At 33.3% G+C, this 26,641-nt stretch overlaps 1 long non-coding RNA gene across 1 annotated transcript in view; it reads right to left on the bottom strand.

The window, feature by feature from the left end:
- LOC119259613 (uncharacterized) overlaps positions 1–26,641 on the bottom strand; it is a 339,306-nt gene that overhangs the window by 158,447 nt on the left and 154,218 nt on the right. The window contains exon 2 of the long non-coding RNA XR_005128513.2: positions 7,816–7,884. This is a non-coding gene — a long non-coding RNA (uncharacterized LOC119259613). The remainder of the gene's footprint in view (positions 1–7,815; positions 7,885–26,641) is intronic.

A 26,641-nucleotide genomic window follows, 5' to 3' on the forward strand; every position in this document is an offset into this window, starting at 1 on the left:
AGGACACAGGAAGGTCATCTGCTGATAGTTTCAAAAGAGCCCACATTGCAGTTTTCTTTCTGAAGACTCATGTCAACCAATCCAAAAGTTTTAGACAAATGATCTAAACTTAGTTAAACTACTCTCCTCACTGATCATGTAACATCCCCCTATGTGCTGATCCTGGTGGAACACACCCTGACAGTGTCTCTGAGTAATGGACCCAAGTCATGGATCATATTTTCAAATAAATGCTGTCTTAATTATATTACAGCCTGAGTAACTTTCAGTTGACAATGTCATAATGATTAACATGTTGTTGTATTTTTGTTCCATTCTATTGAATATATACACCAAGAGTGAATCCTAAGGTAAACTATGACTATGGATAATTACAATGTGTCAATGCAGGTTCCTCCTTGGTTAAAAACTACCAGTTAGGTGAATGATGTTGATAATGGAGAGGCTCAGTATGCACACATGAAGTATTATACCAGATACCTCAGATACCATTTATGTTCCTCTCAAACTAAAACTGCTCTAAAAAAAATTAAAGTCTTCAGGGGGGAAAAAAAAAGTTCATTTCATAGAGTTTCCTAATTTCTAGTAATTAATAGTTTTTCCAAGAAAGAAGGAATTAATAATATAACACAAAGTGTGTAGTTTAGACTTCCCCACATGTAGACAGTATCTGAATTTCGTCACACTTGATGGAAACATTGATTTAAAATTGGGTTGAGTGAGTAAATTTTATCCAAAATGAATGATCTAAAATGTCATTGCAAAACTAAATATGAATTGAAACTACAAAAATAAGATAAAATCATAACAAAGTTTTTCACTTAAAATAATAGGATCTATTTAAAATGGATATTAGCACAACTACCAGAAGAACTGGAACAAAATGAAAGCAATGCAATTTTGTTTTTCCAATTTCATAAGCAATCAAATTGTATTTGATACTACAGTGAATTTCCACCTAGGCCAGATTTTTTTATTTTCAACCACTGGTAAAAATATTCGCAGTCAGAAAATATTTCAAAATGCTTAGCAGGTAGCTGTACATGGAAAGAAAGTATATAGATAAAATGCTCTTAGGAGTTTACATCACTCAGTAGACCAATAATAGTTTATGTGTAGATGGTCTAAAACTACAGTACTTCATATGTTGTTTTTATTTCAAGTTGAGTGACAGAGAAGAACTGAGAGAATGGATAAAAATAAGAGAAGTGTGGCCTAGGAATAATGTGAACAGATTTTTTTAAATTTCCTCAACAATTTTTGTATAATATTAACCTTGTAGCCAGTTCATTGACTTCCTCTGAACAGTACTCTCAACTTTTGTGCATATATTTCATTATTTTGTGAATGTTCTAATTAGCTTTATTATTGTTTCAAAAATCCTAAGAATGCTAAACTACAAGAAAAAGGTTATAATTCAGTACATGTTCCATCAACAATGCAGTTTTCTCCATCAGTGATGGTCACCATCATCTCTAGTCCTCACCCTATACCTCTTGTACCTGCAGCCCATGTCACAACCCAAAGTACCACGGATCCCAGGGTATCTGTCCATCTCTTTCCTTCACTTGCTTCTTCTTATTCCTAACCTCATTAACGACCTTCCTTTTTTAGCTAGCTCTTTCTTCATTTTCCAATGGCAAAATCCCCCACACTATTTCTTTCTTCATTCTATGTATGAACACTGAATCTTATCCATTGATGTGGCCCAGTCAATGAATGTGATCTCTTAAACATGCAAATAGTCAACATTTCTGGAAAAAGACAGTTTACATTCTTGTCGTTATTGACTTCGGATATATGTTTTGCTTTTTGTGGTTTGTTCTTATCATTGTTTTACTAACTTCACTTTTCATTATAATTTCCAGCACTCTATGTAGCCCACAATGTTCTTTGAAAAAAAGTCAAGGAACAAGAAAAAAGTTCTCAATATGCCCCACCCTATTTTGAAACCACCCCAGATGTCCAGCAATTTAAACCAATTTCAATACTGTCACTATCCAAATAATTGGCTGTTCTCCAATTAATGAAATGTTTGATTATATTCCATTTTTTTCTCTCAATTTTTAACCACAATAAATTCTTGACTTTTTCACAAGGGCTTTTCTGTCATGCTCCCAGTGACTTCAGTTGGGTGTAGGAAGATATTGTCAAGTTTTTGTAACTATTGCCAAATCATTAACCCATTTCTACAATTCCTTACTTGAGGTTCTCAGCTTTCCTAAGTGAAAAATGAAGGCTCTATCAAGTTTTTTATAAGAGTTTTTAATTATATGCTCTATCTACCCAAAAGAACTATGAGAAACTCACAGCCATATTCCACAGCAAAAAAACATCAAGTTAGTCCATTATACAGGAATAACTAATATAGTAACCATGTGTTCTGACTCATTTAACATGTGCACTTAATTTAATTTCATTTATTTACTTTATTTCTTAATTTATGCTGCCTATTTATGAAATATATATATTTTTGCCTGAACTTTCTTTTAGGGCTATTTGAAATGTGTTTTCTCATGACCTTTAATTTACAGGTAGCAATTTTTTTTTCTTTCATTCAGTTATCCCTATTTTTATATATATTAAGTTTTAATTTTTTTCTTTCATTCAGTTATCCCTATTTTTATGCATACTAAAGTTTTAATTTGAGCACAAAGTATATATTCACTTTAAAAGAAGTCCTCTTACATGTGATTTTACTCTATTCTTATTTTTAAAGTATAATTTGTATGATATGACTATGTAGTTACCTTCTCTTTTTTTAAAGATTATTTTATTTATTTATACAAGAACTGGGGTATAGGCCAGATGCACGGGAGGGCGAGAGGATTCACCAGAGACAGAGTGGGAAACAGAACAGGCAGACTGACTGAAATACACTGCTGAGGGGAGAAGCAGGCTAGTCAGGAGAGGTCTGCTGTGCCATGTGGGGTGTTCCCTGGCCAGCCAGTGATCGAACTTGTGCTGCAGATACTGTGGATTGCTTCATAGTGTGGTGCTTAACCCCTTGTGCCACCAGGGAGGCCCCCTGTTTTGTTTTTATTTAATATGTAAGTGAAAATAATGTTTTAATTTTCTCATGACCTCTGATTTATACCTTATTTTTTATAAATTTCAGTAGCAATAACTTCAGACTTCTACTTTTTCACAGGTGGAATGGAATAAGGGCTCAATTATACTTGCTATATCAGTATTTAATACTATTTCTAAGGCACAAAATGAACATTTATTTAATAATTGTTGTATTCATTAATGAAACCAACTAGAAAATCTCCAGGATAGCAAGTACAATTGGTTATATGGCAAAACTTATTCTATTTTATTGAGCCTATTTTTCTCTTCACTGAGAATGACAAGCTTTATATTTTCTTCTGTCCTAGATTATTGTACCAGCAAAGGGCTTTGTCTCAAGTAGGACCAGCATGATCTTAAAATATTGCCTTTAGAAACATACTTTTTTTTTTTCCTGCCTGAAATACAGCACTTATTGAAAATCTAAATTAAATACAAGTAGAAGTGCTTTTATGAAATTCTATTATGGCTTGGAATTGAAGTCTGATAAGAAAGCCCATCACAGGAGGCTACTAGATGGTAATTGATGAGCTACTGACATTTTAGGTTTTAGTCCTTAATGCATAGGAAAACCAATTATTATCCAAATGGCAACATATTTCTAAGTCTCTTATTGCTGAGAACCACATTTTCAATCATTCAGTTTTTGATTGTTCTATGGTTTTCTTTTCAGCCCTACTTACTGTTGTTCATTTGTGTGTATCCAAACTGTCATTTGTGCATATGGATAAATGATGACTCATTCTTGATCTTTCATTTTAAAAAATTTACTTTTTAAAAAGAATATAGTTTTCCTACAAGTGGTAGTGAGAGTTCATAGGAAGCAGTATCTTTTTGAAGTTATTCTTAAACAAAAATTGGGTCTATCTTAACACATTAAAATAAAGATATTTCCATCTATTTGATATATTAGAGATCTAGAAGAAAAGCAAAAATGAACAGGAAAATTAGAACTGTATTTCTCCAAATGTATACAAAGAATTGCTTCCTTGGGCTATTTAACTGTAGATTCCTGGGCTTTATCTCTATTGTCTCCTTAGTGTTTCATTTTCTTAAAATGGGGACTCAGACACTATATTAGTTTTTAAACTAAAGGTTAGAACCACTGATATTTGCCATACCTCTGGTTTTGTTTGTTTTCTCTGGTGGTAATTTGTTTGGGAAAATGATTTCAATATATTCAGACAAGTAGTATACACTTAGAAGTAGTCTGTGGTATTTTTCTACCTGTAATTTTCATCTTGAAAGCTAATATCCCAAGTTTATAAAATGTCAGGAAGGGTTAAAAGTTTAATAGGAATGTTAATGTTTTTCATTTAGTTGTTGGTGTCTCAGTAATCTGAGTCATTGTGTAATATAGATAAAAATTAACATTACTGTCACTTTACATTTCTTTATATGCCTGTCCTTTTATTAAATGCCATATATTATTATTTATCAAGTCTAGATGATATTGTATATAAAAAGTATTATATTAGTTTAAGACAAAGTCAAATTTATCAAGAAAGGATAAAATTAAACATGACCAAAGCATTAGTATGAAGAAAATTTTCATCAATTCTTAGTGAATTTTCTGGCTATCAAGAAAAAAAATATGTATGTGTACTTACTGTGTTGGTATTGCAATAGCTTAATAATTAGCCTTAAAATAGAGTCAGGTTTTGAAAAAGGTAATGAGGTGTTTGCTAGATTAATTAGGACTCAAGCAGGAAATAGCACAGATTATATAAATATAGCATATGACAAATGGTATAGCACATGGTCTTTTAATGCACTATTAAATTGCAACTGTCCTGGGTAAAAGAAATATACATAAAGACTGTCAGGAGAACTTAAAGTAATATATCATCTTCTCATAAATAATAGTTACCTGTCAAGATAGAACTGCTTTGTGTGCAATAATTCAAGTTAGACTAGTGTTTCGATTGCTTGTGTACCTGCATTGTTTCAGTATATATATTTTTTTGAATTCAGTTTCAGAAGCACTTAAGCCGCTACTTATTACTAACAATAAAAGCATATTCATGGTTTAGACAGGAAAGTTTTACAATTACATAATTAAAAAAAATATGCCATCCCAGGTTTCAACAGATTCTAGTTAAATGTTTTATCACCATCTTTGACACAATCTCTAGACACTGTGATAATTTGAATTTAATTATAATCATTTCATTTTACTCATTCTCCTTACATTTAATAATAGATTACTTTTATAAAATTGCAATTTATTAGACTGTTAACTCATTTAATCTTCACAATGGCCTTTATATCAAGATATGCTATGGGCCTCCCTGGTGGCACAAGGGGTTAAGAAGCAACCTGTGAGGCTGTCTGCAGCCTCTGTAGCACCAGTTCAATCCCCAGGCGACGAGGGAGCAACCCACATGGTGAGCAGACCTCTCCTGACTTACCCGCTGCTCCCCTCAGCAGTGTACTTGGGTCAGTCTGCTTGTTCCCCACTCTGTCTCTGGTGAATCCTCTCACCCCCCACACCTTTAGCCTGTACACCAGCTCTTGTACGCATAAATAAATAAATCTTTAAAAACAAAAGATAGGCTATAATGTTGTTTCATGTTGATGCTAATGTTACAGATAAAGGTTCAATTATTTACACAAAGTAACAGATCAAACATATATATCAGAGGGTGGATTCAAATGTCTTTCTTTTGTATTCTGAAGTCTTAGATATTTCTAAAACATTATATCCTTCCTTCATGTTTTATGTTTAGTAACTGGATAATAATTGTCAATAAAAGTGAAACTTTTAGAGATTTTGCTTATAATAATCTAAATAGCTTTACTAAAACTTGTGATTAGATACTGTATTGATTAACAGAAACCTAGAAAAAGAGAAACATGGAATAAATAAGGTTTAGAAATACATATTTCTCCAATGTGAGAAAAACTTTAGTGTGACAGAAATGTTAAATACATTTGTGATGTCTAAATTCATTCAGACTAACCCTAAATTTGTTCCACAAAGAGGACGAAAGATATCCCTTGTGCTATAGTACTGGTGTATATATTGTTAAGGAAACATTAATATCATTTTAAAAAAGTATCTATGCTCTATTGGCTAATGATGAAAGAATCCATTTTTTCTGAAATGGATTCCCTGGTTTCAGTGAGGATGATGAGGTCCCAGAGTAATAAAATAAAGTAGCAACACATAACAACCAGGGTGCTTTATGTGGTTGTCACAATAAAACCCAGAGCTAGTACAGTCACCAGGCAGCTAAGCCAAATAGCCAAATGTAATACTGACTGATTTATCATGATATACAAGGAGCGAAAATATGTCATTCATAACATGATCATATAAAACTCATTTCTGTTTTCACACAAACTCCTAATTTTTTAAAACAAAATAAACAACACTAAAATCTTGAGTCATTTTGAAAATTTATGGCCACTAATGAAATTACCTATTTTGTGTCAGTCCTCTGACCTGGAAGTCCCGAGTGAAAAGTACTCTATGCACATGGCTCAAAATTTTCAGCAAAAGTATTGATGTGTATTTTAAATCTCCCCCCTGGCATTTCCTGAAGGGACTCAAACAAGGTACCAGGTATCTGGGTATTATAACCAGGATAACTATACCAGGGAAAGGAAAGTAGTAATCATTTCAGCGTTTCAGCACTTCAGCAATATTGATAGCTCAAGACCCAGAATGTCATTTGGGCAAATTGAATTTGGCCTTTTTCAATATTTTAGTAAATCCAAGAGTTTGGAAAATACAACCTGTGGTTATTTTCCCAGTTTCTGAATATATATTTGGAATGTGTTAACAAAGCCTCTGACAGAGTCTTTCACTGGCTCTCTGATAAACATAAAAAGCTAGCTTTCTTGATCAACCAAGGAAACACTTCATCAAATATATGAAAGAGGCAAGGACTTTTTAAAAATCACATCTCACTTAAATTAACTGAATAAATTATTATAATCAAATAGTGATTTCATTTATAGTGGCTCTTAGAGATGCAATTTCAGAAAAATATTTTTAAAAATATCACAGCTGCAGTTTTTGGATTTGTTAAAGCCACCAAACAATATAGCAAGGACAGCAGGCCACCTACCCCATTTTGTGTCAGGGATCACTCTCTTTCTGGAGTAGTGATTTATTTGTACCAGAGTGTTTATCATCTCATCATCCCACAGGTCATCACTCAGATCCACTATAATGAGATCCTGTGCCAAGAAACACTAGTGATCTGCAACTAGCAAGTTTTTTTCAGTGTTCTTAGGGAAACATAGTTACAAACTCTGAGCAATAAATTTCACCAAAAGTGAGGGGCTGCCATTTTAGTAAAGTTGCTTAGGGTTCTATCCCCTCCAGTCTGCAACATACATTCTCTGTTGGGAGAGGCAAATTTCTGCATTTGAACCACTTACCCAAAGAAAATGATACAACACCTAAATCTTCCTAAAATTTAAAGAAATGCATAACTCTAACCCACTTACTAAATTAGCACTTAAATCCTACTTTATTTGAATGGGAACAACAGAAATAATGTCTTGTACTCAGAACTTAGCAATACGCAAAATATCAGTTGTTGACAAACGATAACACATTAGAAGATAGTTTTGGTGCAAAGTAATGCTTTCTTCAACAAGGTTTTGTTTTTGTTTTTTAACAAGGAGCTCTCATTCATTATTTAGTCCTTATTGAGATTAAAAACAAGAACATGGAATAACTATCTGACCTAACTCTTCATTTTATGAACTATGTATAATTTCACTCACCAAGCCAACAATGAATGTGGGCAGCATCATTCCATCCTCAAGCATAAGTATCTTCCTTCGGCGTATATCCTGAAAGTACAGGAAACTGCATTAAGAGGTGGTTCACTTCCTTCTACCAGTGCCTCTTAGCATACTACCATCTTTATACCTCAACTAAATGACGATACTGGTAGCAGCTGGGTAACATTAGACCCATAGTAATACAAAAACAAGTAAGTACTTTATCCTACTAAATCTTTGATTTCCTTTCATTGTCATCCATGCTTTAGTTGAAACTGCAATCTGGAAATTTGTAATCTTTATTCATCATCACTTTGATCCACATAGCATTGCTTCAGACTATGGAGCATTTTATCAAAGCCAAAAAAGAAATCCCCAACAAACCCCAAAATATAGAATTCCTTGAATTTATCCTTCCTCAGAGTCAGAAATAGCTGACCACAAGGAATGGTTCTCTGATCTCTGAAGATGCTGTTTATGGTTCAGATGGGGGGATTTACCTGATGAGGGTAGGATGCTGTCCCTGAGGATGCTGTCTATGCCATTAGCCAGTATACTATGTAGAGGTTGTTGCAATTTTAGTCAGTACACTTGGAAGTATTCTTAAATAGACTAAATAGAGATATGTCTCTATTTATAAACTACCTTATTTATAAAATAAAGAAAATATTTCCTTAAAGTGTAATGACGGAGTAAACATTTTCTAATGATGGGAGAATGGGGCATTTTGAGAGGGATATTTAGTCATCATTATTCTAGCAGAATATTTCCATATTTCGTTCAGAAAACTTTATATTATATAAACTGACAGAGACTTTGTAATTGTATGTGTATTCATATGTGCATGCATGTCCATGTGTTCTATGCGATGTAGGGTGGGAATTCCAGAATGGAAATTATGGAGATCATAGAGAAGTATTATAGGTCATGTGAGGTCCTTTGATTCTGGAGTTAAGGGATTTATAGATAAGCCAATTTTAATGGTCCATGTGAATGGGCTGCCTTCCATATAGCTTCCAAATATTTATCTTAATAATGTAGACACATAAATAAATAAATAATGTAGACACAAGGTTTCTTTTTTTTTAAGATTTATTTATTTATACAAGAACCAGGGTACAGGCCAGATTCACGGGAGGGTGAGAGAATTCACCAAAGACAGAGCAGGTAACAGAACAGGCAGACTGACTGAAATACACTGCTGAGGGGGAGCAGTGGGCACAACAGGAGAGGTCTGCCGTGCCATGTGGGACCCTCTGTTTAGCGGGGATCGAAAGAGTGCTGTAGAGGCTGCGGACAGCTTCACAGCGCAATGCTCAACTGCCTGCACCACCAGGGGAGGCCCTAGACACAAGTTTTCTAAACTGACTTTCATTTTTTAATCTTTTCAGAGATTGCTCACCTAGATAACAAAGCTCAAAACCCCTGATTACTTAGGAACAATGATATTAATGATGCCATTGAATTAAACTGCAGCTTCTACCTTACTATATTCTGACAGTCTGTGGTTTTCTAGACTTTACAACACTGGAATATGTCCAGGTTTTTGCTTTATTAGGGCACTTAGTCAGGAAAGACAGACTTGAAAGAAATTTTTATCTTAATAACTTATTTATAATCTCTGTTGTGTGTATATAATATCCATCTGTTTTTAATTTTTCACAATATCTTCCAAATTAATGTCACACACATATATAGCAAGAGAGAAAGAAACAGAGAGAGGTGTATCAATTACAGGTGACTTGTGCAAAGGACTCCTCAAAAACAAAATTAATAGAATGACTCTTATGGCAGGAGTAGAAAAGAATATGTTTGATTGTCAACCAGGATGATATCTTCATTCCCCACTTAAAATTTTCCCTAATTATTTAGCATTACTTCTTTTCTATCCTGACAAAATTCTCCCATTACTTTGATTTTCATTTAGATATTTTAATGTAGTTTTGCTTACATTGGAATAATATGTGTCATTTTGATTGCATGACAGATTTCCTTGAAATAATAGAAATAGATTCATTTTCAAGAATTTCATCAATGTTATCTTTGCCGAAGGGTAACACTCATTGTACTCCTTACAAAATTTCTTACAGCAGAGAGTGACATTATCAGCGTTTTAAAATTAAAAGTATTTTGTTCTCATAATTTTTTTTGGTAATCACTGAAAGAGACATGAGGCGCCCAAGGTAGAATTCATTTAATACGATATGCATTCCTTTCACATAAGTCTTATCAAGGTTACACAGCTTGCTGTTCTGTGAGACACTGTTGCTTAGTCTCATTAAAATAGCATTTAACTGGTAAGAGAGTGTCAAAAATGATAACATATTTTCATGTAGGTAATATTTTAAAATTTATTTTGTCACTTAGGTCACTAATACTATTTTGCAGTTCTAAAAACAATTTGCAAAAATAAATATCTTTTCAGACCTCCCTGGTGATGCAAGGGGTTAAGATGCAACCTATAAAGTTATCCACAGCCACTGCAGCAGGAGTTTGATCCCCAGCCAGGGAGAAACCCACATGGCGCAGCAGACCTCTCCTATCTCACCCGCTATTCCCCTCAGCAGTGTATTTCAGTTAGTCTGCCTGTTCTGTTCCCCACTTCGTTTCTGGTGAATCCTCTCACCTCCCACACTTCTGGCCTGTACACCAGTTCTTGTATGCATAAATAAATCTTTAAAAAATAAATATCTTTTCAATTCCTTTGTATTTCAATGGAAAATTGAAAGTAACACTTCTGGAGAAATAAAATAGGAATGGTTACGTTGTATAAGTAAGTAAATGAAAGTAATGGATAGACTAATATACATTAAATAATGATTCCATGCTTGAGATTTAAAATAAGGATATAAATTTAATGAAAGGGGATAAACACTTGAACCTTTCTAGATAAAAATTATAATGATCATACTAACACTTATCAGCCATGAACATAAAATATACCAATCACTTGCAAGTTGCTAAGAATTTCAAGGTAAGAAGAAATCAGAGTTGTTTTTTTCTTTTTAATTCTAATCACTTGTCTCAATGAAAAAGTCAATTAGTATGCATGATAATTTCTATTTTGTGTTGGATCACAAAATTTTATAAGGCAGAAAACTAAAGAGAGGTTTAGAGAAGGAAAATCTACCTTGTGGTATGATTTATATTTCAAGTTTCATTTATTCCACAAAGATTTGTTGAGCACTTACTAGGTGACAGGCACTGATTAAGCCTATGGGATGCCAGGATGCTCACGGATACGATGCATGTTACTAAAGAACTCAAATCTAATGCCCACATTTGCAAAGCAGTTCTGTGGTAGTAATGACCAAACCAGAAGAATAAACTAATGGAATGTCAATCTCAAACACTTTCAGGGCACTAGGACAAACAAGTTCTGCAATGAAAGTAGTGAGGATTACCCAGAGGAGACCTGGGCACAGAAAGCTTCACTCTTCATCAACACTCTGCCTTCTGGTCATTGACAAAGAGTTTTTCAGAGAAAAGTGTAAGGACTGTCATGTACACTTTTTCCCACTTTAATTCCCTGTTGAATAATATCTAATGTATAAAAGATTTATTTCTTTATGAATACAAGAACTGGGGTACAGGGCAGAGGTGTGGGAGCAGAGGGATGAGAGGATTCACCAGAGACAGAGTGGGGAACAGAACAGGTGGATCCACTGGAAAACACTGCTGAGGGAAGCAGCAGACGAAACAGGAGAGCTCTGTTGTATCATGTGAGTCATCTCCCTGGCCGGGATCAGACTCATGCTACAGTGGCTGGCAATGCTTGACAGTGCCGTGTCTTTAACCCTGAGCCACCAAGGAGGCCCCAATTATGTATTTTTAATGTTTAAATACTAAAGCAGTCCTACTAAAAAAGTTTTCCACTTCCAGGAAGAATCTCCAAAATCTGGAAACTTCTTAAAAATACAAATTCTATGGATGTACTCAAGAGCTATATAGTTAAAATCTCTGTGGTTATTCTCAGACATCTGATTTAACAAATTATATAATTTATTCTTCTGCATGCTAAAGTTTGAGTACTCCATAAAACATTATATATTAAGTATTGAATTAAAAATAAATTAAAATGAATATTTTCAAAATAATATATGAAATAGCTTGTTTGCCTTGTTTTAAGTCAGTTATTCTCTCCTTGTGAATTAATGCAATTTCTTATACATAAAACATCTGCTCTTTTTTCATAAGACTAACAATTTCATACATCTTGTGGTATCGCTGTTTCTTCAAGGATCTCAAAGTTAACATTGAAAGAAAAAAGCAGAAAAATAAAAAAGGATTTTTACTACCTATCTACAATATAGAATCTTTCCTTAAATTTGAACATTTTCTTTTAATTGAAAAATTTCACATTCTTGCATTCATATTAAAATTTGTAGTCATGGGCCTCCCAGCTGGGTTGCCAAGCTGCCTGCAGCCTCTGCAGTGCCAGTTCTATTCCCCAGCTGCTCCCCGGCCACCAGAGGAGGGTCCCGCATGGCGCGCAGACCTCTCCTGCCGCCCGCTGCTCCCCTCAGCAGTGTACTTCGGTCCTTCTGCCTGCTCTGCTCCCCGCTCTGGCTCTGGTGAATTCTCTCACCCTCCCACCTTCTGACTGTACCCAGTGCTTGTATAAATAAATAAATAAATAACTTTAAAAAAATAAAAAATAAAATTTCTAGTCAAACAGCACAGTAAAATGCTTAATTTCATTGATTTGGCATTTTGAACTATTCAAAAATGTTATTTTTCACCACTGACAAACAGTAAATATTGGCAGAGGGGAATATGGGAATATACTAAATTGGTAAAAATGTATTTTTTATTATGTCTCATACCATATATTGGTGTGCACAACATTTAATACTTCACACATGCTATGATTTGATACATGGGGCAGACATCTGCTAGTTGGAAGATGGCGATAACTACTATAATATTTACAAGGAAATGAATGTCATCTTCCCTTTTTTTAAAATTAGGAAAAGCATGACAAAATGTGGCTTTCACTATCAGGTTACTTTTGAGCTGGCAGATACTGAAAAAGAAATCATTGAATCCCTTCCAAAATGAAAGATTTTTTTTCACTGCAAATGAAATAGTACATAGAATTGGGGATACTAAATCATTAAGGAAATACTTAGTATTTCAGGTACATGATGCCAAATTTCTGATGGGGATCAAAATCTGTCAAGGGCCATGGCTATTATAATTAATCACTTCTGAAGTGTCTGGTTCTGCAGTGACTTATGAGTGTGTAAGCCCAGTGGTGGTAGAAAGCAAAAAAAAAAAAAAAAAAAAAAAAACCTTAGCATTTCCTAAGTGGCACTCCAGATCAGATGCTATAAAACTCAAAATACACCTCACTGAAAGAGAGATAAAAGAAGGGATTTAATTAGAATAACTTCACCCTTTCATCAACCAAAGAGGCACATATTGTCACAGTATTTAGAAAAATTGGTCAGTACCATAACTTGTAAAAGTGTGCTATCAATCAAAAGTGTATGTGATATGTTTAATCTGAAATCTTTGCTTTCATGCCTTTATTTTGTGATACATCACATCAAAGTTCAATTGTGTAGTTAAATAATAAATTAACATTAATTTGAATTTATTTTACACCCTTTTCACATGAAAAATTGGGCAAGATAATTTATGAATTGCTTTGCACTGATATAACTCAAAGTTTTCCTTTGATAGCTCAGAAAATAAAATTATAAGAAAATGATCCATTCATTTGCATTTAAATGAAAGCAATGCATTATTTAAAAACATGTCTTTAACATCTAAAGTCATTTATTATATAGATGTGGTTTTATAAATTGTTTTATTTTATGCATATTATACATTGATATTGCTCAGCAATGTTCTGAGTTTAAGTTGTTTAACATCTTCAATCCAACTGTTCTCTCTATGGATTGTCATTTCTACATGTAGAACAGAATTACCTTTCCCTTTTTAATTCAGTCCTTTCTGTTTTCCTTTTATAAATATTTATATTCATTTCATAGCATCTAAAACTGCATTGGCTAACACTCCATTTGTGTAATGTATTATTTTATTATTTAATTTTACATATGCACATATATTTTCCTACATTGTAATAATATACAAAGCTTCAAATTTTATTTTCCATTATGAGAAATGCTTAAGAAAATTTAGTTATACTTGCTTTAGGTTACATTTTCATTTCCCTTCAAATGCATTTCAAATAAAACAATAGGGCTATGTCAGTAGAAATCCATATAGTCATACAAAGTGTTATTTTTTCTTCTGTAGTCATAACTTTAAAATCAATTATGTGTGGGCAAAAGGAGCCTGAGGATACCAACAGAGTCAACACAGTTTTATTGATACTGGTCTGACTTTACAACTGAAACATACTTTAGCAGTATGTCAATCATATCCTAACTGAAAAGTCTTTTATTATGTTTCTCTAGATTATTACTTTCTTCTCAGTTTAAATGGATTGGAAAATTGAAATGCTATTTTACATTTCTGCCTCCAAAATAAAAAAAAAAATCTAAAATAAGGGAACCCACAACATATCCACTCATATCAACTTTGTCAATCACTATTGACATAATATTCAATTCTATTTGTATGCTAATATTGATTTATTTCTGCAAATGTATTTTTCAAATATAAGTCAACCAAAAACATGAAAACATGAAGCATTGGTATGACTCTAGTGAACAAATATGGATAATTTTCAGCAATAGGTCACAGTGATTTTATTTTGGTAAAATGTAGAAAAAAGCAAAAATCACTAACATATTTGTAGACATTGTCTATATTCATCGTCTATATTCATTGTCTATATGGAGTTTTAGAGCAATTTTGAACCCACTGTAACAGTAACTATGGGCAATGTTATGGTACAGGCCTACAGGTTATTAAAACATAGCAACTGCATCCTAAAAGGATTTTAAATAAATGTCTGTGACAAGCATTTATATGTAATATCATGTTTACCAATATTGTTTGTACACTTCTTTGAAGAAAAAGGGATACAATTCCCTGGACTTTAATTTGTTATTTTTCTTCAATAACTGATTTTACAATGAAAGAAAAAGTATAAGTCATGACTTTTCTATCAAAACTTCCTTTAGATTATTTTGTTGCAGTGAATTTGAACTAGTCCATGGATGGTGATAAAATACGTTTACTCTGTTAAATTTAGAAGCTAAGCTTTATAACAACAACAAAAAAAAACAAAAACAAAACTTCAAAACTGCATGCTTTAAGTATTCCATTACATTTTTTTCCTAGTGATTATAAGCCAAGTTATTTTTTGTCCTTTATTCTCCAACTTTAATAATGTTTTATTTGAAGTGAGCTCTGAGTCTAATAGAAAAAAAATGAAATATTCAGAAAGAAGAAAGTTACTCTAAAGGAAGATTTCTCTTAGTTACTATGGTTTACTGCTATTAAAACTTGCAAGTCCTATTAAAAAGGAGATGTTATACAAAGTAGAAAATTGGAGTTTTGAGTTAACATTTTAAAGCCAGAGTGAAGAACTTTAGACACAGCAACTTCAAAAACAAACAAATAAAAATTAAATAATCTAAATGGAAGAGGTTTGGATTTTATTTTTGCTTTGTTTTTAACAAACATTTCTCTTTCAGAAAGGCCTGTTTGACATATAAATGGCAAAAACAAAACATAACTTTGTGCAATTAACAAAGTTACTACAACCAAAATAAAATTTTTCTTGGTCAAACTGAAAAAAAAAAAATAACATGCACATATTTGGAAATATAACTTATTAATTTACAATATTACTATCTCTGTTTCCCAAATACATTTAAGGTATGTTTCAATAAGTTAAAACTGCTAAATGATAGTTTGAAATTCTTCCAAAGGAGGAGAAACTCTCTAGTATATACTTTTTAATGTTAGTGTCAGGTTATTAGTCTTAGAGTTCATGGGTAATTTTAATAGTTTGTGTATTAAAAAAAATAAAGCCCATTTAAGTAAAAATAGTTCAATCTCAAAATAAATATATCAAGATGCAAATATTTCTATTGAAAACCAAAAACAAATTTTGGAGTGCTTCATTTGACAACGTTGTTATTTTGGGGGCAGAAAAAACTTGCTCATGGAGTATGTATGTGTATTTACAACCAACCCAATAAAAAAAACTGGGGGGAGAAATGGTGTTACCCACTCATCTGGGTTCTCATTTTAAGTACTAGATTCAGCATTCATATGAAGAATTAGGTTTTGAAATTTACATAATTTTGAATGTTTTGGGAAATTAAAAAGCAGTTGAAAGACATTTATAATAATTGCATTTGATTCAATTTAATCCATTCAGCACACTTTGAAGGATATCTACAATACACTTAATGCCGCTCTACTTTTGAAGTTGCTTTACAAATAAAGAGCTTACACTATGTACAAAGGTATAAATATTTGAAAACATGAGAGCTGTATAAAAATATTTTAAAATTCATATATATAGCCTAAAAGTTCCATAAAAATAGTAACAGCAATTGAGAAGGAATTGACATTAATATAGCTGAAGATTGTCCTATTTAAATAGCCAGTCACTGCTAAATTAGTCCCTGAGGTTTTCAAAATACAGAAATTTCCACTTATGACTAAATTACATTTAAGTTTATTATGAACTGTTAGATGATGGTGACTTAACCAAGTTAAAACAGTTTCAGTTAAACAGTGTTAAGTATAATTTAATTATTAATTACTGAATACTGATTATTAATTGTAGCAAATTAGCATCATGAAAAAATATATATGGGGGAAACATTGAAGGAATATATATATATATATATATTATTGTCAAAGATATTTTCCTAGTATGTGTCTTGTATTTCTACTTTCTTAATGGTTATACATATTACTTTGTGATACATCTTACTGATTTTATGTATTACTAATTATATTGTCATCTAATAAATATATTCCATGGCTGATAATAATGGCAGATCATAAGAAGGAAAGCAATTCATTTGATGCCTTTTAAGGTCCAGACTCTTATCTTTTGCAAACTAATTCTCTATTGCAAACTAATTACATTAAAGTTCTTTTTTTAAATATAATTTTCTTTTTTTTTTAGATTTATTTATTTATTTATACAAGCACTGGGTACAGTCAGAAGCACGGCAGGGTGAGAGAATTCACCAGAGCTAGAGTGGGGAGCAGAGCAGGCAGAAGGACCAAAGCACCCTGCTGAGGGGAGCAGCGGGCGGCAGGAGAGGTCTGCGCACCATGTGGGACCCTCCTCCAGTGGCCGGGGAGCAGCCGGGGATCGAGCCGGCGCTGCAGAGGCTGCGAGCAGCTTCGCAACCCAGCGCCCAATCGCTGCGCCACCGGGGAGGCCCTCACATTAAAGTTCTTTTACTGAGTGTGCTATACACTAGATTATGTTTTGTCTGCAGGCGATGGATGGCAGAATCCATTTAGAGTGGGCAAATTTGGGGTCCTCAGGGGGTATCCCTCATACTCCCTGCTAACGAAATGACTGAACAAAATATAAAGAGTCCATGAAGTTACTATCTTTGACTGAAAAAGAAAGCCTTTGAATATTTAAGACTTCAAATATTGAATCTTCAAATTTATATGAGCAGAATGTATATATTTATAATTGAGAAACAGATTTTATGAAGGCAAATGGAAATATTTAGACTGGTGTAGAGAGAAAATTTTATTTACTGTATGAAAAGAGAAATACAATCTACGCACGCACCTTGCAATGAAAAGAGTAATCCCATACAAGAACACAAGCTTGTGTATTTTCACAAATACAACCACCCATGAATACACATGCATGATATGCTTTCTGGCATTCTGCAGGGCATATATATCTATTATTACATATATTTATATACATCTCATTCATATGCACATAAATGAATTTTATGTGCACATAAATGCAATATATTATGTGGATATGTGTATAAATTATATATAAATTTTGCGTCTATGTAAAATATATTAATATGTAAATAACCTCATATAAAGGGTGTGGTTGTTGTTATGGTTGGAATGTCTGTGCTATGTCAAAACTCACATGCTGTGGTCCTAAGGCCCAATGTGATGGGGGAGGTGATTAGGTCATGAAACTCTACTCCTCATGAATTGGACTAGTGCACTGGTAAGGGAATTCTACAATGTTTCCACCATGTGAGGACACATTGAAAAGTCATCACCTATGAACCAGGAAAATGACCCTCACCTAAACCTACTGACGATCTTATTGTGGACGTTCTAGCCTCCAGAAATATGAAAAAATTCCGTTATCTATAAACTACGCAGTCTGTGGTATTTTATAGCAGCCCAAATAATGAAGATGCCTATATTAAAGAAAAACAAGTTATTCTAATATACTACACTTACATTTCTGCACACTATAAAAGAGCTACTGAATATGGTAGCTGTTCCTCATACAAACACAGCCTCATCTAAATATTGATTATATTCAGCTAGAGCTGAGCTTTTTGTTGCAATTTTATTTTTTATTGAGGTAATGGTTGATTTTTTATTGAGGTAAATGCATGCAATTTAGAAGTGTAAGTTCACACTTCTTCAGATATATGTAACCACACCACACCCACCATAAAAGCAGTCCCAACCATCCATCATGGTCCACTGGGCAGTTTTTAAAGCCATTATGAGGCAGGAAAGGCAGATTCTAGGTTGTGATCCTTTAGAATAGGCAAGCAATCTTTTCTTCTTAAAAAAGTTATTGCAGTTACTGATGGTGATAGAAAATGCTTGAGGAAGAGCTCACCTTGATGTGTAGTTATAGCACTGGCATGTTCTTTTGAATTCTGTTTCAGTTAAATACCTACCCATTATACATAAATTTCAAAATTAGTCAAAGCAAGGAGTTGACAGAGCTCATTTCACAATGTTCCACCAGACAGACTGATATGAATTCAAAGTTCACGGATTCTGAAAACTGCACTAGAAGCTAAAGAATTCAATTTCCCCTTCAGTTCACATTCTGAGAATATCTAAGAATACCAAAAGAAGCAGCATCCTCATTATTTGCTTTATTTTATACGAGGTCTGGTTAAATATTTCTTCACTGGCAAATAGGTAAAGCAAAACAAACAAAAACCAAACCCTTATGCGGCAATTCTGCATCATAGGAGAATATTCAGTTTAAAGTCACAACTCAAAAAAAGAATTGCTCAACTAAACAGAATGGAACTTCAGGCAGTACTTACATGGTAACTTCTGATACTGTTGACTACACTAGACTTTCTGAACTAGGATCCAGGTACTCATGTATTAAAGAGGCTTTAATTCAATGATTTTTTTTTTTTATATTGTCTCTCCTCACAGAGTCAGATAACTCACAGTGTTTATTTTTTTCTCCGTACTTCTCTTTTTTGCTTTCACCTTGATACTTGTGTATTATCATCTCCAAGGTCACTAGTCATTACTTTGATTTTAACTTTTATTTAAAATTTTAGGTGGAATCACTGAAGGAATTACTGAGTTCAGGAATTATTTGTGGACCAATCGCAGTGAGGTTTGAGTAAATAATCATTAGAATAGGCACTTAACCCATTAATCAAAATTTACATATAGATAGTAGTAGACAGGACAGCTAACATCCTGAACATTCCTGACTCAATATTGTACAAAAGAAATGCTTTTAAAATTGTATTTCATGCATTTTATACAGAATAAAAGATTTTTGACTTCGTGTATTTATCTGCTCAAGAATTTCAGTGATTTTATATATTTACTTGGACATGTGTGGAAATAAGTCTCCTGGAAAATTATTTCTCTTGGAATAATGTAGTTATTGCCAGGTTTTGAGCAATCCCTTTAAAAGTGCTGTCAGAACAAATACATCAGGTCACACAGCAGGTGGTTTATCTCTGTGAAAGCCTGAGCATTAAATAGAGAAGGCTGCAGACTAGTAATTAGGTATTGATTGGTTTATCTAACACATTCTGCACATTTCTAAACAAATAAAGCATTGTTTGAATCTTTTCCTCTAAACCTTGAAAATGTTCAGTGCATTTATTTCAAAGATTATACAGTATGAGGTGCCGTTTTTACAACTGATTCACAGATCTCGCTGAACACAATCAATACACTCCATAAAATGGTTCCATCCTTGGAATATGTCACAAAGATCAACATATGCCCATTTATGCCTCTAGTCAGTCACCTACTTTACCTTTTCAGAAATATATGTATATTTGTGTGTATGTGGATTAAACACGACCAAAAACTTATTACATATGCAGACTTTTCTTTTAGAAACATAGGGCATGACCATAGACTGGAAAGGTAGAGACATATAGAGTCACAAAGCAAATTACCAAGGGTCACACCATTAATCAGGGCACCAAAGTGACAATATAGATGATAAAGTCACGTTGTGGAGAACAAATAAATACATAAACATGTAAAATGTAAAAAGCAACTAATAGGTTATAACAGAAAAAATAAGATAGTTGTGGTAGTTAAAATCATTAAAAATGAAAGAGACTTGCAAGATCATGATAGCACTTCCTGTTTTAAAATTTTAAATGTTTGATCAACAACAGTCACGTCCTCCAGGAACTAACTACACTGCAAAGAAAAAAGAAATATAAAGCACCTGAGTGTTTTTTTTAACTGGTTTTAAAGAGGTAGGGTGTGGGAACAGATGAAATAATCAAGAAATTTTATTTTATTTTATTTTATTATATTTTTTAAATAATATATTTTATTTTTATATTCCCCATACAATTGCAGCCCCCCCATTCTGACCCCAATCCCTCCCCTCCCACCCCCGCCCCCAAAGTGTCTCTGGTTCATAGTTTTTTGTTGATTTTGATTTTCACTTTCTTATAGTTATTCATTTTCCTGGTCCCTTATTTAAGTTTTCTAGATTCCTGCTATGAGTGAGACCATCCGGTATTTTTCTTTTTCTTTTTGGCTTATTTCGCTGAGCATGATCCCTTCCAGCGCCATCCATGTTGCTGCAAATTGCATGTGTTTATCTTTTTTGAATGCTGAGTAATATTCCATGGTATATATGTACCACATCTTCTTGATCCAGTCATCTATTTTTGGGCATTTGGGCTGTTTCCAAAGCTTAGCTATTGTAAACAGTGCTGCAATAAACATAGGGGTGCAGGTGTTCTTTGGAATTGATGTTTCTGTGTCCTTTGGGTAAATACCTAGGAGTGGAATTGCTGGATCATATGGAAGCTCTATGTTTAGTAGGCCCAGAAATCTCCACACAGCTCTCCATAGTGGTTGGACCAGTTTGCACTCCCACCAAGAAATTTTAAAAAGGAAAAGAGAAATCAACTATGTAGATTTACATTCTAGTATTTTTGGCATTGATACAATACAAAGACCAAAACAATTACTTCCATTTTCTGTCTATTTCACATATAAGGTAAACTAGAAATGCTGCACTCTCTAGGCTTTTGGGAGGAGATGGGGAAAAAACAGTTTTATATATTATTAAAAATAACCAACGAATTTTACTTAATTTAGAGATGGGTAAAAAGGAAACAACAAAAGTGGATTAAATGAAGTTCTTAAAATAACAGAAATGGGCCTCCCCAGTGGCGCAGCGGTTGAGCTCTGGGTTGCGAAGCTGCCCGCGGCCTCTGCGGCGCCGGTTCGATCCCCGGCTGCTCCCCAGCCACCGGAGGAGGGTCCCACATGGCGCGCAGACCTCTCCTGCCATCCGCTGCTCCCCTCAGCAGTGTACTTCAGTCCTTCTGCCTGCTCTGCTCCCCGCTCTGGCTCTGGAGTATTCTCTCACCCTCCCATGCTTCTGACTGTACCCAGTGCTTGTATAAACAAACAAACAAACAAATAAATAAACAAATAAATAAATAAAAAATACATGTCTCTTTAAAAAATAAATAAAAAAACAAACAAAAAAAATAACAGAAATGACAACACTACATAAAGGATACTATCTTTACAACCAAGGTTGGCACATATTTCTTGAATACAGTGTCTGAGAAAAATGCAATATATTTTATCTCATTTTCCCCTTAGAGTACTCCATTCCAGGTTAAGACAAGTTATTCACCTTGTCCAAATCACAAAGTTCAATATTGAGTCCAGATAAATATTTTAGAACCAGACTTTCTACCATTTTGCTTGAGGATGTCTCATGCTAAGTAGTCAATCAGAATCAAAGGAAGATACTTAGACATTAACTTTAGACATTTACTTATTGGTAATTCTGTCTTCATTCATTATCCATCATGGTACCAAAGAAGAGACCCAAAGCAATGAAATGTAATTTGCATATATATGTATTCAATTCATTTTTTTTCACAAAAACATAACATGATAAAAATATTTTGGTCTCCTGTAAAAATGGTGTGTGTGTGTGTGTGCATGCACATGTGTGTGTGGATAATCATGGGAGGGCCTCAGATAATTTCCCTATTTGGATGTATGAAAGATATTGTCAATTATAAATGTGGTTTTTCAATGATCTAATTATCTGTATGTTTCATATCATCCTTCCCACTGAAAAATATACATTTCATCATAAAATAAAATGCATTTTATTTTAGAACAAAACCATATCAGAAATAAATTATAAAAATGTTCCTAATGTGGTACAAACAGAAAATTACTTCTGTTCACTGGCTTCATCCAATGTATTGCAGAGTGTTTACTGTGTTTTGAGAGCTTGTATAACCCAATGGAAGCAGGATTATAAATATGTAGAAGGCTGCCAAGACACTCATACATTTTAATCTAAAGGAAGCATATTGGGAAAAATACATTTTTTTTAACTTCTGGTTGTAACAGGCTTATTTGGGTCTATATAAAAACATATAACAGAAAATTGTGCATCTTCGCTCTTTTTTTAAAACTCTCTCTTAGCTATGGCTGACGGGATGAACAAATAGCTGTCTCTATGTATTGTCACAGTCACTACTCACTGCTTGATTTTTATGCAGAATACAGATGATTCTTTCACTCTGCATGACTGCCCAAATCAAACTAGATATAATGTATATCTACAGTAGGTATTAAGGAAAAATTTCTAGGGCTATTTCACTCTGACCACCTAAAATTTGTGTGAAGGTTAGTTGATAAGATGGTGAAAAATAGGGGTCTCCCTGGTGGCGCAGGGTTAGACACAGTGCTGTCAAGCTATCACCAGCCACTGCAGCATGAGTTTGATCCCTGCCTGCCAGGAGGCAACCCACATGGTACAGCAGACCTCTCCTGTCTTGCCCACTGCTCCCCTCAGCAGTGTATTTCAGTGGATCTGCCTGTTATGCTTCCCACTCTCTCTGGTAAATCCTCTCACCCCCTGCACCTCTGGTCTATACTCCAGTTATTGTATGCATAAATAAATAGATAATTAAATAAAGGTAAAAAAATAGACATAGGTTGAGTATGCCCATTTACAGGAATATACCTGTGATAAAGAATTCTACACATTGATTTATGCAGCAAATGATGTTACATAAATGAAGAAAGACTGGGATATGCAAAATGATAATCTATAATGAAGAATTTTTAAATTACAGGAAAAAAAGAAATTTTTCAAGATAATATTATTAATAATAGGAAAACTACAGTGACCTAGTTACTAAGTAAAATACTCATTCAAAAAATAAATTCACTGAGTATCTTACTATGGTTGAGACACTTCTGGGTGGTTTGAGGTCCATCAGTAAATACAACCCATAATAGCATATGAAAAAACACATGATGTGTGTAGAGTATTACCTCTGGAGAGGTATGTTAAAACACAAACTGCTGGATCACACCACTCAGGGATGGTGACTGAGTAGGTCTAAGGTAGTATTCTAGAATTTCCATTTAAGTCCCCACTTGCTTTCCAGAGGATCATCCTTTGAGAACCAGTCTTTAGATTCAACTTAAACATGCATTCCTCATAGAGATTTTTTTTCTGTAGGCTAAAACATTGTATTATATAAATGATTTACAAATTTCTTCATGACACTAACCTTTTTTTTTTTTTTTTTTTTTTAATTTAAAGCATGTGGGCCCTGTCTGCAATCGCTGACTAAGCAGTGACTCAGGCACTTCTGTTCTTTACATTCCTATCAATTACCTTCAACATAGGAATATAGTGGGTGTCAGCAATTGAATAGATATAATCTATTTTGGACATTTCTTGGTATGAAATTCAAAGTAGGGCTTATTATGTATATTTCAAAATTATTAAGTATTTTGTGAAAACAAAATGTACAATTTAATATTTGTGTACCATAAATGTAAACAGTGTATCATTTATTAACATTATTGATCATATTCCTTGTTTTTCAATGTCATACTACCTAGGATATGAATATGGATATAAAACAAACACAAATATGTATAAATATACATATTTGTTAAATCAAAATTGAACACATTAAACTGTTAAAACTAAATAAGTTTGTAAATTGAATTATTATTATTATATGGGTATCTTATAATATTATTATAAGGGTTTAATAATTATTATACTATTTTAAGAGTATCTTTACATTCCAAAGTATTAAGTTAAATTTTAACTAAATTATTAGTTAAAAGTTTGTCTTCTAAATGTGTATTTGTCTTTGTCTTGGTTTTCTTTTTATTATTGAATAAATTTTAAATTTCAAATGAAATACATATTTCTGACATAACAGAAAGGAATCCATGGGTGTTTATAACTAAATAGATGTAGATTAAAAGAGATAAGAATTACTACATGTATTTCCTTTACTCAAATTTATTCTCGACAGTACTATGAGATTCATCTCCAAAACTTCTCCAAATAAGTTATTTATTCAATGAAAACTCTATGACCAAAATAAATCAAACATCTAAACAGAGACTTATAGAGCATTATAATGTGTCTCCCACATACTCTTAAAACATTTTCCCTTGTATACTCATGTTTATGCATTCTACACTCCAATAAAATCCTGTAATGCTTCCCATTTCCTAGAAATGTCACTTCTCATTTGCATTTTATGTCTTACTTAAGGTTCAACTCTTTCCCTATGTTATTCTCCACATCTGATAACCTATCAAAGAAACCCTACACAAATGGGACTTTATTCTTAGATCATGTCTCCCTTAATTCAGGTATTAACAATATTCCTTGTCTTTTGAAAAACTTATAGTGAATGTTTTAATTACTTAATTTACTTTTAGTGACTCTTTAGATTGCAACATCAAAGAAGGTGTAACTTTATCTCCCACATTAATTTTAAGAGCATGTTTTCTTATAATAATCTATGGACACAATAAGTTAAATAATATTATCTAGAATCAGAAATCCCTGAGCAATTTACTCAGTAATTATATACAGCAATATTATCTTACAGGAGTGCTTTGTTGAAGTTTAGCCTTATGAGCATACAAAAAAACATGAGGCTGTATTAATGATTGAAAAAAATCATCAAATTTTTAAAACAAAATTTTAGTTAATTTTTAAATTTTTAAAACAAAATTTTTAAAACAAAAATTTTTAAAACAAATTTTAGTTAAAGTACATCTTAGAGTATCAATAATCCCATATTGTTATAAAAAAGATTAATAAAATAGCATAAAACACACACATATAAAAGACACAGAGATAGTATCACTTCTGATTTTTTAAAATTGAGGTCCACAAATTTAGATTTTGTTCTTACAAAATACACTGCTGAGGGGAGCAGCAGGCAGCAGGAGAGGTTTGCACGCCTCACCCAGTCGCCAGGGACCGAACCGGCACTGCAGAGGCTGCGGGCAGCTTTGCAACCCAGTGCTCAACCGCTGCGCCACCAGGGAGACCCAAACACATTATTTATCAAATAAATTTAATATTTTTTCTCCTTAAGGAGGAGATTTGAAATTCTCACAATGAAAAATATTTTATTTCAAGCACATTTTTTCTTCATACATTTTGATAGCTTACATGATTAAAAGGAAATTTCACATATGCCTGTCTGGAAAAAGTTGCTTTTATCTTTTGGGTCAATTAAGATGCACTCTATGAAAAAGTAAGGATATGGGAATTAATCTTTCTTTTCTATAATCCTAAAACTGAGGAATGTTTTATTTAAAGATGATATTTTCTGGAAATCCCAGATGTCTATAAAGTTGCCTTGAACTAAACTGAAACATCAGTGATCATCTCAGCTGTCAATGACCTATAGGTGACATTTGTACCTAATTAATTAGATGTCATCTTTTGAAAGAAACAGTGCATCATACACAATTAGAAGAGACATCAAGATTGGAATCATTGACTCATTAATCTAATGAAGCTAGCCTATGGCATTTATATTATTGGATGGTAATTTATTTTATTTGCAATTAACAGTACTATATGTGAAATGTTATTTCTTGAAAAAGAACACAGAAATTAAGCACAATTTAAGTTTTTGGAGGAAAATTCAAATTCAGATATTTAACAAATGTCCTTGTCAATTATTTCTGTAATTGGAGCATTGAATCTCATGTTTATTTTTTTTTTATAACTGACCAGTCCTTCCCACTCACAAACCAGCCATCTCATACACTCCTACATTCTATCCCTGTGACAGAGATAAACACCTTCCACCTCTTCAACACTGTTATTGGTCCTAGTTGTAGGTACTGTGATACTGTGATAGGATTCACAGTGACAGGGAGGGTGAGAGGATTCACGGGAGACAGAGCGGGGAACAGAACAGGCAGACTGACTGAAATACACTGCTGAGGGGAACAGCAGGAGAGACAGGCAAGGTCTGCCGTGCCATGTGGGATTCTGCGCTGCAGAGGCTGTGGACAACTTCACAGCTCTGCGCTCAACCACCTGCTCCACTAGGGGAGACCCTGTTTGTATTGTTTTCTAGGAACTTTCATTTTTAATTTTTTCTTAGGAACTTTTAAATTGATCTAA

This window comes from Talpa occidentalis, unplaced genomic scaffold (assembly GCF_014898055.3).
Source record: "Talpa occidentalis isolate TD23 unplaced genomic scaffold, MPIMG_talOcc4v2.1 talOcc4.5, whole genome shotgun sequence".
Taxonomy (NCBI): Eukaryota; Metazoa; Chordata; class Mammalia; order Eulipotyphla; family Talpidae; genus Talpa; species Talpa occidentalis.